At 40.3% G+C, this 19,594-nt stretch overlaps 1 protein-coding gene across 1 annotated transcript in view; it reads left to right on the forward strand.

Moving 5' to 3' along the window:
• The window catches only part of RIMS1 (regulating synaptic membrane exocytosis 1), a 293,279-nt gene that overhangs the window by 240,833 nt on the left and 32,852 nt on the right, over nt 1–19,594 (forward strand). The window lies entirely within an intron of this gene.

Consider the following 19,594-nt stretch of genomic DNA (forward strand, 5'->3'; position numbering starts at 1 on the left):
TATCCTTATCTAATGTGAGAAAGGCCTTTAGTTGCTTAGAGGTTGCCTTAGGTTCCTTTGTGAGCCTGCAGACTATTTCAAGCCTTGCTCTTGGTGGGATCTTTGTTGGTCGACCACTCCTGGGGAGAGTAATAATGGTCTTGAATTTCCTCCATTTGTACACACACTTTACAGATGGTTTTGTAACTTTTTCCAGTCTGATGAGCATCAACTCTTCTTCTGAGGTCTTCAGAAGTGCCATGATAAACTTCCACAAATGTGTTGTGACAATTAGACTTTGATAGATCCCTATCATGTAAATAAAACTGCACTCACACCTGATTGTCGTCGCATTAATTGTAAATACCTGACTATAATTTTACCTTCAAATAACCTGCTAATCCTAAAGATTCACATACTTTTGACACTCACAGACATGTGATATTGGCTCATGGTAAATAAACAACCAAGTCAAATATTTTTAGCTCATTTTTGTTGATTTGGTTATCTCTATCTACTTTTAGGACTTGTATGAAAATCCGATGTAGCTTTAGGTCGCATTAAATGCAGAAATATAGAAAATTCTGAAGGTTTCACAAACTTTCAAGCACCACTGTAGAGACAAGTTTTCACTAAGGCCAATTATAACCAGTTTTGATTTACATTAGTCTGATTGGAGGCCAAATGTACAAGGATGAGCCTAAAAATGTCCATATTAATTTACATTATTTATAATTTGCCCTGGATTAAACCAGTGTTCACATATCTTTTCCTGCTAAAAGAATAATGTCTGCAATAATAATATTTACCAAAAAATCCTATTTAATACTGTATAATATATACTGATTTCTGTACATGCATTTTCTGATACTGTAAACTGAACAGATTGTGCTAATCATAATAATAACCAGTACTGTATTTATGTCTCAAGGGCTTTTTGAAGTGCCTTCAATGAATCAAGTCCATCCAAAGCTATGTACATCATGCAAAGAATTGCATATATTGTATTGACCCAGAACCGTAAATTACTGATATTAAAGGATTGAATAGAAACTACTATGTCAACTTCTATAATTTGACACTAACCCTGCATAGCATCTGCTCTTTCCCTGCGGGGCTGCTCCTAGGCATGTGCATGTGTCTAATAGAAAATCCAGCCTTGCTAATGACTGTAAAATTTTGGAGCAAGTTCTCAATCTGTAACACTGCGGTGACGGTGAGCCCATTTGTGAGACTGATCTGCAGATTGCTGTTGTGTAATAATTTGCCTGTTGTGTTATTTGGCTGCAAAAACTGTTAAAGGGGTTATCCCATGACTAATGTAAAAAATGAAAATCAGACATAACCTAGTACATGCTAACCTCTTTCTAACAAAGCTAGAACCAGCCCTGTACCTCACATGAATCCAGAGATCTCCCCATTCATTGCTCTGTTAGATTTATATCAAGCTGACAGCTCAAGGGGAGTGTCTTTTCTTCTGCAGCTCAGGGGGTGTGTCTCAGCTCTCCCTATCACAGCTCAGGAGGCAGTAGGATGAAACTGAGCATGTGCGGCCTTCTCAGTGTGTAGATCAAAGGAATAAGAAAAAAAAAATGGCAGGTGACGCTGTACAGATACATGTTATTGAATAACTCAGTGGCTATGCAAAATTTTTAATTACATGCAATTACAAAAGTGTTCAGATCCAGGTGCTGGTTTGAAAACTTTAGAATATTTTTTGTGGGACAACCCCTTTAAAGCACAGAAAAGTCACCATTGCACATAACGTGTATTGTGGTCCATGATAGCAAAGTCTCATGAAACGTGTGCCCTGCAATTGAAAATCCAACAGTATTGGATTTTCAGCGATTGTCACATGTCACACTGTGACACCATTGACAATCATTAGCCTTACAACCAATGGAACAACTTCAAAAAAAGTGATCATTTTAGCAACCTACAAATAGCAATAATCTCTTATGATCATCTGTTCTGGTCATGTTGCTGACTATTCCTGTTACCTGTGAAAGCACTTAAAGAGTACCTATCAGCAGGACCAACCTCCTCAAACCAGAACAAATTAATCGGGTTGATCCTGCTGGTCAAAATTATACCAGTCTTTGTGAAAATCAGTTGTAACCTTCCTGAGAAAAAAGACTTGTATTCTTAAAGCAAATTAGGGCTTAAGTGCACCGATGAGTGGGGTCAGAACTAGAAAGCAAAAGAGCTAAGATAAGGGCAGCCCCTCCAGCCTCTCTTTTGCTTGAAGAATACATTTTTTTTTTTTTTTTTGGGAGACACCAAAACTGATTTTCTCAAGAATGGTAACATTTTATTTAGCAGGATCAACCCTACCAGGCAGTAGGCCTGGTTTAATAGGTTTGATTTTGCTGACACGTGTCCTTTAAATGCAGCATAAGATCTATAATGAAATCTAGAGCATCTATCAGGGGATGTGATGTTCCTCTGTGTAATTAGTTTGTTAATAGTGTAAACCAGTCCCATGGAACAATGCAGTGCACAAGCTTCACATGCAAATACACTATCAAGATGGCAACTGAAGTCTGAAAGGCAATCGTTGGCAGAGCCTGCTAGAATATACACACGACACTATAAAATATGGTGTGTACCTTCTTGGATTTTCAGTAATGTCTCCTGAAATATTAGCTGTCAGGATGTTATGTAGTTTTCATTTCATGGCACCACATATCAGTTGTTAAAAGATCTAGTGTGTAAAAAAAAGTCGGGCAACTCCTCCTGTGCCAAGATTTAAAGAAAAAAAAAAAAGCTACATACCAGAAGAGCCTCGGAATACTACATTTATCAAGGTAACGCTTTCAGTTCACTGTGCATTGTTCTATGCATAGAACTACATTCATGAGCACTAGCAGGTAGGACTGTTACTTTGGTTTTTGGGTAGCACAACATGGGCATTATTACCTGTTTTGGCATGCCTGATTGACCTTTCATGAATGCTATTATTATACAATCTGACTCTATTTCATTTCAGGTCAACGCATTTTTCTTCTACTGAAACATTTTCCATAGATTGTGTGTGTAGGTTGTGTAACAGAGAGGGTAATAGGTTCATCATAGATTAATACAGCACTGCAAGGCAAAATCACCATTATCTTATTTTTAGTACATTGCAGGGAAATCTGTTGTTAATTCTAAGTCTTTTTAAGGATTAATGTTGGTAATGTTTTACTTTTTACATTATTTTGGTGTTTACTTGGGTACACCTAAAATAGCGGTTCAAGGAATGAGTTGCAGGTTGTCTGTCCTCGTGTGAGATTGAGTGCAATGTGGTGGTCATAGTAGCATGCTTGTGGAAAAGTTCTCTTCTCACCTCTTGACTATATCAGGTCTACTATAAAAGAGCCAACCCTTGCTGATGTTATCTTCTAGGGGAACACTGGTTGGGAAAGAGTATCTTATAGTATCACAGAAATGAAGTTACCATATTTGTGTCAGTGAGAAATAATATTGTGAATTATTGAAATAATATTTTGTTAGGTCAATTTATATAACATTGCTTACTGTAGATATAGTCATATACTTTGAAAACGTCCTATACCTGTATGTTCTTTTATAGGATTGCATGGCATATACTGGATCTTGATTTGTTCTCCACTTGTTCCTCTTATTATGAACATTGATGTATTCTGTGTTATGGTAGCCCATTACAGATATATTGGGTTGGGAATTCTAAACTTTACTGGTGTCCAAGAATGACAGCAAATCAGCGACATGGTGGCGGAGTTTTCAGCTCCGGCAGACGGTATGTTGTGTTATGGAGAACTTGTTTGAGAGACGTCTCTAGTACTGGTTATGATGCCTGTAAAGCTGTGTCCTCTACTCCAGGGAGAGCAGAGGTGACAAGATATTGTATTGATTTGTGTGTGCTTTGTATGCCTTAGTTTATCACATGGTCACATTATAAATGTTGTGTATTTTACATGTACATGTTGTGTTTCATAAGCTGCACAGTTTGTAACTTTCATTGCTAAATGTTTACACTGGAGAGAATTTTCTCACGACAACATAATAGTGCGTAATCCAAGGAAAGGATGACTGTTTTGTGAACTTTTAAGGAAAATTGAGCCGGTAATAGGTCTGGTTTTATGAACCTTTTCAAGAAACACTAAATGGCGTCTGTGCTAACGCACTTCAACAGTAAAAGGAACAAACTATTTTTGGATTCTTTGTATGAGGTCTTCATGTTCCAAATAAAAGCCAAACTTTGTTTTCTGGCTGGATTCCTGATGTTAGACGTATTGTGTAGTGGTGTGAATGGCAGTTCGCTGAGTTAATAGAACTTTTACACTATTGGTGTACCTCTATAAAATGGTTTTATGTCCTAAAGAATAGCATACAACTGTCTACATTTACGTAGCTTTGTTACTTATGTATGATAAATGCTGTCTATATTATATCAGGATTTGAATAGGTCAAGTGTACAAATGTCACCATTTCTAGGATTTATCCATCTTATCATAGAACATTATGCGGATGGAAGTCTTGTGTGAGCAGTTAAAAGATCTGCTTTACAGCAGGAGCATGGACAAATGAAACTGGTGTCAGGGTAAGACTTGTATAGGAGAATTCTTCTAGGCATGTTCTGTGATCAGTGCAGGGGTCATTGTGCAGGAATAGGAGGAGCTAAGCTGTGACTGTAAATAGGATGATACTGTATTATTTGCTTCCGACTTTGTAGTAGAGGTGCTACCTGTCATTGTAATCCTGCCTGTGATGATGATAGTGAATATGATGAGTGATCTCTACAGAACAAGAAGTGTTAGCCTATTATGACTAGTGGCCTGAGTGAAAACTATAAGATTTCAGGATTTTATTTAAATATAGATAATGACGAGGTCAAATAAAAAGAAAACATTTTCTAAAAATAAATATGCTTAACCCCTTCCTGCCAATTTTACCTTTTGTGTTTTTTATTTTTTATTTTTATTTAATTTTTTCCTTTTTACCTTCCTGGAGCCATAACTTTTTAATTTTTTTGTTCACATAGCTGTATGAGAGCTTATTTTTTTGTGGGACATGTTGTATTTTCTAATGGCACCATTTAATATTGAATACGATGTAGTGGGAATCTGGAAAAAAAATACAAATCGAATGGAATTAGAAAAAATGCAGTTCCACCACGGTCTTATGGGTTTTATTATAAAATTGACCTGTTAACTTTATTCTCCTAGTTAATACTATTACAGTGATACCATGTTTATATCGTTTTTTTTTTCTATTTTATTGCTTTAAAAAATCTAGATGAAAAAAAAAACTGTGAACCAGCCATTTTGATTATTTTTCCATTACACTGTTCACTGTACGGGATACATATTTTTATATTTTAATAGTACAGACATTTGGGGACATGGTAATGCTAATAAATGATTTTTTTTATTGGTTAGACGGGGAAAGGGGGTGATTTGAATTTTTATATTTCTTTTATACTTTTAGAAACTTTTTTTACACTTACAATAAAGAGTTGCCTCACTTCAGCAAATGACATTTATGATGTAGACAAAGTTAATACAATCCATCATATGGTAGGACAAAAGCTGGCCTCTCTGGTGGCCGGGACTGTGTGAGCATGCATACACCACTGACCTCCTCGTATCTGTGCTACAGCAGTGGTCATAACCCCTGGAAATGAACAGTGTATAATGTGATGGATAAGTGAATCAAGCCAGCAAAGGAAGCAATATTGACAATGACAATACATTAGTAAGTGCCCTTTAACAACTGTGTCTACATGATAAATGCCATTTGCTGAAGTGAGACAACCCCTTTAAGTCCCCTTAGGGAACTTGAATATCCAATCATCTGATTGCATCTCCCATACACTGTGATAATTTAACATTGCAGTCTATGGGAGATTCACCATGTTCCATAGGAACATTGCTGTGGTAGGCTGTGGAGGGTCCGAGGCTGCCACAGCAACAAAATGGCTCCCTCGATTTCTGTGCTTGGTAAAGACACAATAAAACAGGAGAAACTTGGAATCTACAGCTCCTGCTCAGCTCCAGAGCAGGCACCATCTTTAAAGTTCCAGCTTCCACTGTACATGTATGGCGGAGGTCGGGAAGGCATTAAAGAGGACCTATAATGTCTTCTGTCATGTCTGTTTGTAAATTACTTGCATTCACCATGCAATAACAATTCTGGAGCACCTTTTCATATAACAATTATGTTGTGCTATTCTGCTATTATTTAGAAATGAATTTCAGTGAAGGTCCATCTGGCTGTTGCCAGTTAGGGGTGTGTCCCTGCACAGTCTGACACTGGCCGCACTCATTGGATAGTGGCCGAATGTGCATGGACACCCCCCAATTGGTAACAAGATAGACCTGTATTTCAGACTATTGACAATTCATAAATAAATGTATAGCTGGAATAATGCAGAAAAGCCACAACATAGAGTTATATGAAAACATGCTCCAGAATTGTTTTTGCATGGATGGCAAGTACAATAGTTACTAAAATAAAAATGGAGAGGTGACAGGTTCTCTTTAATATTAGATCTTAATTTAAACAGTAAGTCATTTCCTGAAAAGACATTTCCTGTAACCTAATTCTCCCAGAAGAGAGTGTGCCTTTTATAACCGTCTTACTTTTCCTTAATAATGCCATTTGTGCCACTGTAATATTGTATATGGCAATTTCTAATAATTCAATATATAAGGACACATTTTGTTATTTTGCAGTGTTAAAGGATGGCATTTGCAGCGAGCATGCACAATTATTAGTTATGTCAGTGTTTAATTCTAGATTTGCTGTTAGTGGGTATGTCATCTACTCTTGTCTAGTACAAAATACTAAAAAAGAGTAGCTGATAACGGTATCTCTTGAAAAATAAATTCTAAAGAAATATACTCCAGCATAAAGGCGGCACAGTGGCATGCCATCGATAAAACTGTTATCAGGGATCAAGAGTTTATAATCGAAAGTACTTTCAGACTTTCCAGATTAAGTCAAGTGAAGCGATTTTTATTCTCCCAGTGCGACATTTCAGCCTGCTTACTGGGGCTTTTTCTCAAGTTGAAACAAACCCCATCAAAGTGGGCTTAAATGTCATGCTAAGTGACTAAAAATCACTTCACTTTACTTACTGTGGAAGCGCTGCAAGTTTTTGGATGTTATATACAGAATATACTGCTTGTGTCTTGTAATTATACTGTAAAGATCATGTTTCATCTAAAAACATGTGCAAAGCAATATACAGAGAAAAATAAATACTAAATACAGAATTTTACATTACATTTTTTTTCAGCTTTACAAATTGAGTATTTGTAGTGGTTTATCTTTCATTACTGTTGTTTCCTGACTACAAAACATGAACAAAGGAAATCCTTTATGTTCTGCTGTGAATTTGTCCAATGGAGGTATAATCATGTATGCAATAGTAAAATCACAGGCAGCAGAACTGTTCTTGAGAGCCCAACGGCGGGAGAATGGCGATGATTGACTGCGCAGGCTCCTTTTGAATACTGATCTCCACCCTAGCAGCAGCAATTGTACACTAAAAGACAAGGAGCCCTGACAAAGGCTCCTAAGTTTGTCCAGTGATCCAGTAATCTTAAATATATATGTATATAGCTAATAGGTAGCCCAGATTGTTGCCCAAAAAATATAAATCAGCACCTGGGCAACGGAATGCAAGGAGTCAAAAATTATAGAATTCCTGCCGTCCTTAATAGTTCTTGATGGGTTCACTTGTAACTAGTGTATAGCATTCCTAATTTAGTTAAAGTAAAAAGTAAACTTACTTGATGTCTACTATAGAAAAATCATGTAAAAGGTTTATATTTTTTACTATAAATATAAATTCATGTGTCAAAATAAATCAGCTACATGGAGTCACATTGGAGCATGTTCTCATTCTTGAATGACAGTGATGTCACCAATTAGAAAAGTTTAGGCAACCAAACTATAAATAATTATTTTCTGAATTTTCCCACAGAATAAATTGAATCAATTTATCTCTGTGGGAAGAGAAATGTAATACAGTAATGTCCAAAGGAACTTGCACTGGGGGATAAACATTACTTCTGATCTTCCGTACAACAAGTCCTGTTTCCATGTTTCCATCAGTGGACTGTTTAGAGGTCTGAACTTCTTATGTTTGTAACAAACTGAATTGTTTACCCAAGTGGTAAATTAATTTCACCTCGAGCCTCTGAAAAAGCCAAGATGAAAGTACAATCTCAAGCGTGGGAATACAGCTTCTGACCATGATTAATTAAAGCGTTAACGAAGAACTATGGCCTTGTTACTATATGTGTGAGCTTTGTTCCCAATATGAAGAATAATAATCAACCCAATATTAGCATAAAAGGCATCTCTTTTGAATGATATATTGTTCACATTTGTGTTAGGGGCCTCTATTGCAGATCCTATTGGAAAAATCTTAGCGAAACATTCTGCCCCATTTTGTCCTGTAAAATGCTAGTCTTCAGAAACCCAACAGATCCCATTATAGTCAATGAGGTCTCTCCAGCAACATTAGTTCCAGTTATTCTCCATATCAGACACTTCCATTATTTTCATTGTTCTGCTCCTATCGAGGACCAGAACAACTGAAGGAACATTTGTGTGAACCCAGAAGGGGTTTTCCAGGATTAGAAAACTGATTTAGCATTTTTTTCCAGAAGCAGCAGTACTCTAATTTATGGCCCTTATTTGGCATTGCAGTCCAGCCTAACTAACTTCAGTAGGGATTATCTGCAGTACCAGACATGGCCCTTGGACAGTAGTGGTGCTGTTTCTACCAATAAAGATCATTGTCTTGGACAACCGTTTTGATGGATCTACTGTATGTTGTTAAACGTATCCTTTAAAGAACCTTAAGGTGTATTGGAAAACAGTCATGTAAAGGTGCATAAGGTACAGAATGTGTAAGGTACATATGTGGTACTGTAATCATTTTGTGGCACTTCGGATGACATTTTGGGGAATGAGTAATTTCCTAATACACTATAATGGGGTGTAATGATCCAAAAAGTTGTGGCAAATTACCAGTAGATTCTAGGCAACTGAATATTGGCTTTGTTCACATGTTACTTTCTTATGCAGTGTTTGAAGCCATTTTTTCTAGCTTTAACTAGGAAAGCATCTTAAGAGGATAGATACAATGGTTATCCTATATTCTTCCTCTTTTTTAATTCAATCTTGCTGGACTAACACTTTAACAACTGCACCAAAATTGCACCTTGTTAGTAAAATAATCAGTAATCTCCATCCTGTACACAAACTGTATCTAGTATGTTCTGTTGACAAGTAACTGCTGGGAGTCTACTCTGCTCCAGATTTACATCACTCCCACATGAATTAGAAGATATACTAGTAAATTTAGGGAATATCTTGTACCAGAAGTGTCTTTATACTACAAATATATTTTTAACCAGATATTCTTTATTGGAAATATAAGGAGATCTAAAGTTGTCATATTAAAGGAGATCTTCAGAACTTTGGAAGGGTTTTTTTTTTATTAAGAACTCTCACCAGTCCCCCACTGGTGCTGTTCTGACACTTACTGGAGTCGCTACTAGTCCCTGTTTCCTGGTCCTAGCTGTACATTCAGGAAAGACAAGACGTCCACTAACCCAGTCACTGGCTGAGGCATGTCGCAGACAGGCATCTCCTTAATTTCCTGTTCACCGAGACAGGACCAGTGAGTGCTGGAATTGCAACGGCAAAGCATCAGTAATGGTGAACTTGATAAAACAATGCCAACAATTAGTGGCTAGACTTTAGAAAGAAGAAATGGGAAAAATGTCTACATGACTGGCATGGGGGTATTTTCCATAGTAAGTCCTTATATTTTCATGATTTGTGTTAGTATGGAATAAGACACTTCAGGAGATAAAAACAGTCCTGGTCATTTGCTGATTACATGAGTGCTGGATTTGTTACAATACAGATATTAGAGTGGGCTTACCTGCTGCATTTGCCACATACGGCTCAAACGCTGCTCACCGTCAGTGGGCAATTGACACCTGATTTTCTAGGCAATGCTTGCCACTTGCAAAATTGTATGGCCATGGGCCTCCACAAGTGGACTGGGTTTCAGCAACATATGGTAGCCACAGCGTGCAAACCCAGCCTTATAGCTTTGTCTTATAGCAAGCCCTGTACCTGTGTGATCATGACCTAGACAAATTTTTATTCCCCCGGTTCTGTTTTATTTTAAATGTTTTTTTTTTTTCTCCTACTTGCCCTTCTGTTTTGTATTGTTGATCCTATCAAACATACATATAAAATTGTTTAGAATACGCTCAAGGATACAATCACCTATGCTATGGCCGTGAGTTTCAGAATTGGCTTTCTGCTAATCAGTGGTATAAAAATGACCATACTGTTTGTGTAGCTCTCCCTCCCAAGCTCAACGTGCTGCTGCCACCTCTAACAGTGACTTACCTCATCTGAGAACAAAGGGATTGGGCATGTTGAAATCCAAAAGCCTAATCCTTCTTTCCTGCAGCATCTGATATCAGGGCAAATTTGGGACATGACCATACAAATTTGATGGTCTTCTGGTTCCACCACTAATCTAATGTGTGGCCATCATAAGACTTTTATAAGGCATACATTTAATTGAAAAAGGTAAATATGGTCTTCTACTTGAATCTACTGCTATTTTGGTCAATTATTTTGTCTAGCTTAATTAAATAATGAATGTGCATATGAAAAAGTTTCAAAGTAGTTGTAAGAGTGAAGTTACACGCTGCAGAATAGCTACAATTTCCAGTGTGCATCTGCACTGAAAATCCACAAGAATGTACGGCACAGTACATGTGGATGGTATTAAATGTGTAGTGGAAACAAATCTGCATAGAATTGGTGGATTTTCTAATCTGCAGCATAACAGTCGGTCTTGGATTTGGGGCAGATTTCATCCTTTGCAATGCATAGAGTGAAATCCGCATGTAAAGCTACATTCACCAAACCGTATCCATTTTGCGGTCTGCAGACCTCAGATCCGCAAAATGCGGATAGCAGCCATGTGCATCCCACACTTTTCATTGTCAAAAAACCTATTCCTGTCCGCAAAACAGACAAAAATAGGGCATGTTCAATAATTTGCAGCATGGCTGCACGGATGCGGACAGCACGCAGATGATATTTGTGTGCCATTCGCATTTTTGCGGCCCCATAGAAGTGAATGGGTCCAGGTACGATCTGAAAAAAATACAGATCGGACGCAGACCTGTCGTGTGAATGAGGCTTAATAGTTGGGTTTGCATGTAACACCTGTGAATTTTGGTGGAGATTTGCTGCAAACTCTGTGGCAGAAAAAGCCCCTAGAGTGGTCACATTATGCTGGTATTTGGCCTAAAAGTTGTCCACATTTATCAATTTATTCCCTTGAGCTGGCTATCTACATTAGATAGATGTTGCCCGAACCTGACAATTTTGGCTTGACCAGCCAACCATATAATGTGTATGGGGTCTCCTGTCCTGACCTCTGACAACAGATGTCAGTGAAGATAAGGATCGGGTAAGTTGGATTTCAACTGCCCAATCCTTTTGTTCTCAGGAGAATGGCTTTCTCGCTTTGTTCAGTTCAGGACACAGGGGTCTGAGGAGATAGCGGATGGCCAAAAGATCATTTTACCGATGGCTATCAAATGTGTATGGCCAGCTTTAGTCCTTCTGTTGTTCATACAAAATGTGTTTTAGCTAGCACGTGGAGAGACAATGCGCACAAGATAAAAAGAATATTAAAATCTTTGGCCTATTTTGATTGATGAAGAGATTTTACAACTTCTTTACCACTTTATTTAGTATTGTTTACTGTACCATTGATGTTAATATCAACTCTAACTGGAATTGCTCTTTAATCTTCTCAAAGCACATTACTGTCTCAAACCATATTAAAAGTCTGGCAATCTGCTTTTAAATTTGGTGCACTGGAGCGAATATTATATTCTAAAAGCTGTAAAGCTTACATAAGAGAAAGGGAGTTGTGCAGCCGGTATGCGGCATTAACACACTAGAACCATGCATTTGTGTTCAGGTTCATAGTGCATTCAAAACCGTCATACAGTGCAAAAGGTTATTATGTATGTATTAGTATGTATTTAAGTTCTGGACCTCTGTAAAACTACTGACCTTTTCAAAAATCCTTCAGAGTGTAAATGCCATGCTGTGCTCTCATAATGTTAAATTGTAAGCGCAGTCAAGTGTTTATTGTAAGAATAACCTAAATAGGTGCTGTGGAATTTCTTACTGTCTGTTGTGTGAATTGGAGCAATGCTTGCTAATATGAAAATAGTTAGGCCCCTTTCACACGGGTGAGTTTTCCGCGCGGGTGCAATGCGTGAAGTGAACGCATTGCACCCGCACTGAATCCTGACCCATTCATTTCTATGGGGCTGTGCACGCGAGCGGTGATTTTCACGCATCACTTGTGCGTTGCGTGAAAATCGCAGCATGTTCCTCTTTGTGCGTTTTTCACGTAACGCAGGCCCCATAGAAATAAATGGGGTTGCGTGAAAATCGCAAGCATCCGCAAGCAAGTGCGGATGCGGTGCGATTTTCACGCACGGTTGCTAGGTGACGATCGGGATGGGGACCCGATCATTATTATTTCCCCTTATAACATGGTTATAAGGGAAAATAATAGCATTCTGAATACAGAATGCATAGTAAAATAGTGCTGGAGGGGTTAAAATAAATAAATAAATAATTTAACTCACCTTAATCCACTTGTTCGCGCAGCCGGCATCTCTTCTGTCTTCATCTGTGAGCAATAGGACCTTTGATGATGTCACTACGCTCATCACATGATCCATCACCATGGTAATGGATCATTTGATGGACCATGTGATAAACGCAGTGACGTCATCAAAGGTCCTATTGCTCACAGATGAAGACAGAAGAGATGCCGGCTGCGCGAACAAGTGGAATAAGGTGAGTTAAATTATTTTAAAAAAAAATTTAACCCCTTCAGCCCTATTGTACTATGCATTCTGTATTCAGAATGCTATCATTTTCCCCTATAACCATGTTATAAGGGGAAATAATACAATCACTACAACTAACCCAAACCTGAACTTATGTGAAGAAGTTCGGGTCTGGGTACCACAGTCTTTTTTTTATCACCTTGCGTGCAAAACACATTGCACCCGCGCAATAAAAACTGAACATCGGAATGCAATCGCAGTCAAAACTGACTGCAATTGGGTACCTACTCGCGCGGGTTTGCCGCAATGCACCGGGACGCATCCGGACCTAATCCGGACGCGCTCGTCTGCAAGGGGCCTTAGTGTTGAGCGAATCAGGTTCGGACTGCCGTATCTGAACCTGATTCATTTCAAAACTTTGTTTATAATATGCGCTCCATACTGCATTAAAATATATAGGCTGCGCTGAGGCCTTCTTCTTTCCACAACTAACATGAGACCTGCTTAGTCTCGTACCGGTGATTTTACAGTTCGGTTCTGCGCATACAATACTGTTTCAAAATCCGAAGCTGAACATAGCTTTGTTAATGAGGCACGGGTTTTGAAACAGTAATTTATGTGCAGAACCGAACTGTAACCTCACAGACTAAGCAAGTCTCGCGTTACTTGTGGCTAGAAGAAGAAGGCTTCAGTGGAGCCCATACATTTTACTGCGGTACAGCTCACAAAGCTTTGAAACGAATTGGGTTAGATAGAGCAGTCTGAACCCAATTCGCTCAACACTAAAAATAGTATGTATGTATGTATGTATGAATGTATGATGTTAAGAAACCTGATGCCACTTTAAATACTATGGAATTACAGAGCAAGGGAGAGGTGATCGCAAGGTCATCGTCTTTAAAATGCAAAAATGGATATACTAGTGGCATTTTTACTGATCTGCACAAGAACATGGTCATCTTGGATAGTTGTCGGACAGCTGCCAAACTTTTAGGCATTGCCTAGCAAATGGTGCTCTTGTATTGCATATTTTTAGGGGAGTTTCTACTTAAGATACGCTTATACTGTAGAAGCACCTCTTATATTGTTTATTAGTGAAACAAGCAGGTCTGATATTCTATTACACTCATCCAGTTGTACACTATACCTTTAACTTGTTTGGTGATGATCTTTTATTGAAATTTATTTTAGTCAAGATTCCTTTGTAATATACACAAAAACTACTATCCCGTCAATGCTCAAATGGTGGTAGGGTGATCTCACTGGAGTAGATAATTATTCTCTGGTGAAAGAAGAAGCCAAAATAATCTGTCATTTAAGTAAAATTGACAACAAATCTAAAGGTGCCCATACAAATTAGACTGAATTTGATGAACATGGATCAAACATGCATAACACGATCATTTTAGCCAACTCATAACACACTGTCATCATCATCCATGTTTGAAATTTTTGTCTGATAGTTACTAGTAGTTGACTGTATTTGAGTCACACAGTTGACGCACAATTGTTCTATAAATCAGTGTTCCTCAACTCCAGTCCTCAGGGCCCACCTACCGGTCATGATTTGAGAATACCCCACATAATCAATACCTGTGGTAAGTCCTGATGCATGGACACTAATTATATCACCTGCCCAATGCTAAGGAAATCCTTAAAACATGGGCGGCAGGTGGGTCCTGAGGACTGAAGGTGAGGAACCCTGCTGTAAATGATCATTCATCCTTTATACGTGTGTACACGTACGGTAAGTCACTTTGTGTAAATTCATTGGTCGTTGCTTTCCCATTGTAAGTGAACATGTATGGCTGCTTTTTTACGACTGTAACAACTAAACCGTGTAGCTGTGTAAACTTAACGATTGTTCACCAGATGAACTTTCATTCAATGGTTGTTTAACCACCACTCGACTTCTAACCAGAGGTTATGGTCACCTTGGAGCCTAGAGGCTCAGAGTTCTGTTAGAGCTAAACTCTGATCAAAAACTATTATATTAAGATTAAATAAATATGTCTCAAATTATATGTTTTAATGTCAGTGCCAAATACGTTATCTCCCTTTCTTCATCTGTGCAGCCATTGCAAATCTTGTAAGGCTACTTTCACACTAGCGTCGGGTCTCCGCTTGTGAGCTCCGTTTGAAGGGTCCCACAAGCGGCCCCGAACGCATCCGTCCAGCCCCAATGCATTCTGAGTGGATGCGGATCCGCTCAGAATGCATCAGTCTGGCAGCGTTCAGTCTCCGCTCCGCTCAGCAGGCGGACACCCGAACACTGCTTGCAGCGTTCGGGTGTCCGCCTGGCCGTGCGGAGGCAAACGGATCCGTCCATACTTACAATGTAAGTCAATGGGGACGGATCCATTTGAAGTTGACACAATATGGCTCAATTTTCAAACGGATCCGTCCCCCATTGACTTTCAATGTAAATTCTGGACGGATCCGTCTGAACAACTTTCAGACTTAGAATTTTTTCTAAACTATAATGCAGACGGATCCGTTCTGAACGGATCCAAACGTCTGCATTATAGGAGAGGATCCGTCTGTGCAGAGACCAGACGGATCCTCTCTGAACGCTAGTGTGAAATTAGCCTAATCAAGTAGAGATAAATGTGTACATGATAAGTCAAAAGGCGGTGAGCCAACCAAATATGGGAAGATAACTTATCTAGTGCACTGGGCCAATATCACACAGTGGGCCTATAAAGTCAATCCACCAAATTGAAAGTTGCCATCTTGAAATCTGACAAACATAAACAAGGTTTTTCTATGAAATAATATTCAAATTATTATTTATTATTATTATTATTTACTATTAAAGCGACAATTATTCCATAGCGCTGTACATATGGAAAGGGGTATACATACATAATTCAGACAATTGCACTAAGCATGAACAAGACGAGTCACAAACTGGTACAGGAGAGAGGGCCCTGCCCGTGAGGGCTTACAATCTATATGGTATGGGAGAAGGACACAGTAGGTGAAGCTGGTCATGGCATTATAGAGGCAGCAGGGTCACTGGTTGTAGGCTTGTCTGAAGAGGTGGGTTTATAGGTTTCTTTTGAAGGATTCCACTGTAGGTAAGAGTCTGATATGTTGGGGTAGCAAATTCTGGAGAATGGGGGATGCACGGGAGAAATCTTGGAGGGGATTGTGGGAAGAGGTGATAAGAGGATAGGAGAGAAGGAGATCTTGTGAGGATCGGAAATTGCGTGTGGGGATGTACCGGGAAAGTAGCTCAGAGATGTAGGGAGGGGACAGGTTGTGGACAGCCTTGTATGTATTTGTTAGTATTTTAAACTGAATTTGTTGGGGAATGGGGAGCCACTGAAGGGATTGGCAGAGGGGAGAGGCAGAGGAGTAACAGGGTGAGAGGTGGATCAGTCGTGCAGCAGAGTTGAGGAAAGATTGGAGGGGTACGAGAGTGCTAGATAGAAGGCCACAGAGGAGAATGTTGCTGTAGTCTAGGCGGGAGATGATGAGGGCATGTACAATTAGTTTCGCAGACTCAAAGTTGAGCAAAGCGTGGATGCAGGAGATGTTTTTGAGTTGGAGGCGGCAGGTGGTGGATATGGCTTAAATGTGTGGTCGGAAGGAGAGGGCAGAATCCAAGGTCACTCCAAGGCAGCGGACTTGGTTGACCGGGGAGAGTGTGCAGCCTGGTGATGGTGGGGGGGGGGGGGGTTGAGCAGGATGGGGGAAAGATGATGAATTCTGTTTTATCCATGTTAAGTTTTAGAAAGCGAGAGGAGAAGAAGGATGATATGGAAGATAGGCATTGTGGGATTCTGGATAGTAGGGTGATGATGTCTGGGCCAGAGAGGTAGATTTGTGTGCCGTCAGCATAAAAATGATACTGAAAGCCATGGGACTCTATGAGCTGTTCCATGCAAAAAATGTAGATAGAGAAGAGCAGGAGTCCTAGGACAAAGCCTTGCGGGACACCAACAGAGAGGGAATGAGACAAGGAGGTGGTGTGAGAGTGGGAGACGCTAAATGTCCATTCTGTGAGGTATGATGTGATCCAGGAGAGGGCCGGGTCAGTGATGCCAAGAGATAAGAGAATTTGTAACAGAAGGGAGTGGTCGACAGTGTCAAAGGCAGAGGACAGGTCAAAGAGAAGGAGAACAGAGTAATGTTTTCTGGTTTTGGCTGTTAGTAGGTCATTGGTGACTTTGGTAAGGGCAATCTCAGTTGAGTGGTGGGGTCGGAAGCCTGAATGTAGGCGATCAAAGAGGGAGCAGGAGGAGAGGTGAGAGGACAGTTCAGAATGGACATGTTGCTCAAGTAGCTTTGAGGCAAATGGAAGAAGTGATATGGGTCGATAACTGGAGAAAGCAGATGGGTCAAGTGAAGGATTTTTGAGGCTGGGTGTAATGGTAGCATGTTTAAAAGCAGAGGGGAAGACACCAGAGGTTAGTGATAGGTTGAAGAGATGAGTTAGGGCTGGGATAAACACTGTGGTGAGGTTAAGGATGAGGTGGGATGGGATTGGGTCAAATGCACAGGTGGTGAGATGTGATCTGGAGAGTAGATTGGAGAGTTTTTCTTCTGTAATGGTGGAGAAGCGGGTTTTGGGAGAAGAGGACTGAGCAGTTGTGTAGAGGGTCTGTGGGGACTGTGCACTAAAGCTTTCTCTAATGTTGACGATCTTTACTATAGTTTGGGGAAACGGACCTGCCCTCTTGTTCCAGCAACGCTTCTATCTAGAACTTAAGGAATTCTCTACTGTGTTTGTCTATATATATATATATATATATATATATACACTGCTCAAAAAAATAAAGGGAACACTTAAACAACACAATGTAACTCCAAGTCAATCACACTTCTGTGAAATCAAACTGTCCACTTAGGAAGCAACACTGAGTGACAATCAATTTCACATGCTGTTGTGCAAATGGGATAGACAACAGGTGGAAATTATAGGCAATTAGCAAGACACCCCCAATAAAGGAGTGCTTCTGCAGGTGGTGACCACAGATCACTTCTCAGTTCCTATGCTTCCTGGCTGATGTTTTGGTCACTTTTGAATGCTGGCGGTGCTTTCACTCTAGTGTTAGCATGAGACGGAGTCTACAACCCACAGAAGTGGCTCAGGTAGTGCAGCTTATCCAGGATGGCACATCAATGCGAGCTGTGGCAAGAAGGTTTGCTGTGTCTGTCAGCGTAGTGTCCAGAGCATGGAGGCGCTACCAGGAGACAGGCCAGTACATCAGGAGACGTGGAGGAGGCCGTAGGAGGGCAACAACCCAGCAGCAGGACCGCTATCTCCGCCTTTGTGCAAGGAGGAACAGGAGGAGCACTGCCAGAGCCCTGCAAAATGACCTCCAGCAGGCCACAAATGTGCATGTGTCTGCTCAAACGGTCAGAAACAGACTCCATGAGGGTGATATGAGGACCCGAAGTCCACAGGTGGGGGTTGTGCTTACAGCCCAACACCGTGCAGGATGTTTGGCATTTTCCAGAGAACACCAATATTGGCAAATTCACCACTGGTGCCCTGTGCTCTTCACAGATGAAAGCAGGTTCACACTGAGCACATGTGACAGACGTGACAGAGTCTTGAGATGCCGTGGAGAACGTTCTGCTGCCTGCAACATCCTCCAGCATGACCGGTTTGGCATTGGGTCAGTAATGGTGTGGGGTGGCATTTCTTTGGAGGGCCGCACAGCCCTCCATGTGCTCGCCAGAGGTAGCCTGACTGCCATTAGGTACCGAGATGAGATCCTCAGACCCCTTGTGAGACCATATGCTGGTGCGGTTGACCCTGGGTTCCTCCTAATGCAAGACAATGCTAGACCTCATGTGGCTGGAGTGTGTCAGCAGTTCCTGCAAGACAAAGGCATTGATGCTATGGACTGGCCCGCCCGTTCCCCAGACCTGAATCCAATTGAGCACATCTGGGACATCATGTCTCGCTCTATCCACCAACGTCACATTGCACCACAGACTGTCCAGGAGTTTGCAGATGCTTTAGTCCAGGTCTGGAAAGAGATCCCTCAGGAGACCGTCCGCCACCTCATCAGGAGCATGCACAGGCGTTGTAGGGAGGTCATACAGGCACGTGGAGGCCACACACACTACTGAGCCTTATTTTGACTTGTTTTAAGGACATTACATCAAAGTTGGATCAGCCTGTAGTGTGTTTTTCCACTTTAATTTTGAGGGTGACTCCAAATCCAGACCTCCATGGGTTGAAAAATTTGATTTCCATTTTTTTATTTTTGTGTGATTTTGTTGTCAGCACATTCAACTATGTAAAGAACAAAGTATGTCAGAAGAATATTTAATTAATTCAGATCTAGGATGTATTATTTTTGTGTTCCCTTTATTTTTTTGAGCAGTGTATATATATATAAAAAAAAGGAAATAATGGCGGCACTGGAAACAGACAATGTGGGTGCTACATCCAGGGATACAGCTGCTTACCCCAAATGAACAAAGACGAAAGAAGGACAGCACTCCAGGTAAAAAGTAGTGGTGTTTAATCACCCATGTGGATGGCAACGTTTCAGCTCAAACAAGAGCCTTTTTCAAGCGGGCTTGAAAAAGGCTCTTGTTTGAGCTGAAACGTTGCCATCCACATGGGTGATTAAACACCACTACTTTTTACCTGGAGTGCTGTCCTTCTTTCGTCTTTTTATATATATATATATCAGCCGGGGAACTCTGTTACGGGAGCAGGAGCTCGCAACTCCCGCTTCCGGACCACT

The sequence above is a fragment of the Bufo bufo genome, chromosome 4 (assembly GCF_905171765.1).
Source record: "Bufo bufo chromosome 4, aBufBuf1.1, whole genome shotgun sequence".
Taxonomy (NCBI): Eukaryota; Metazoa; Chordata; class Amphibia; order Anura; family Bufonidae; genus Bufo; species Bufo bufo.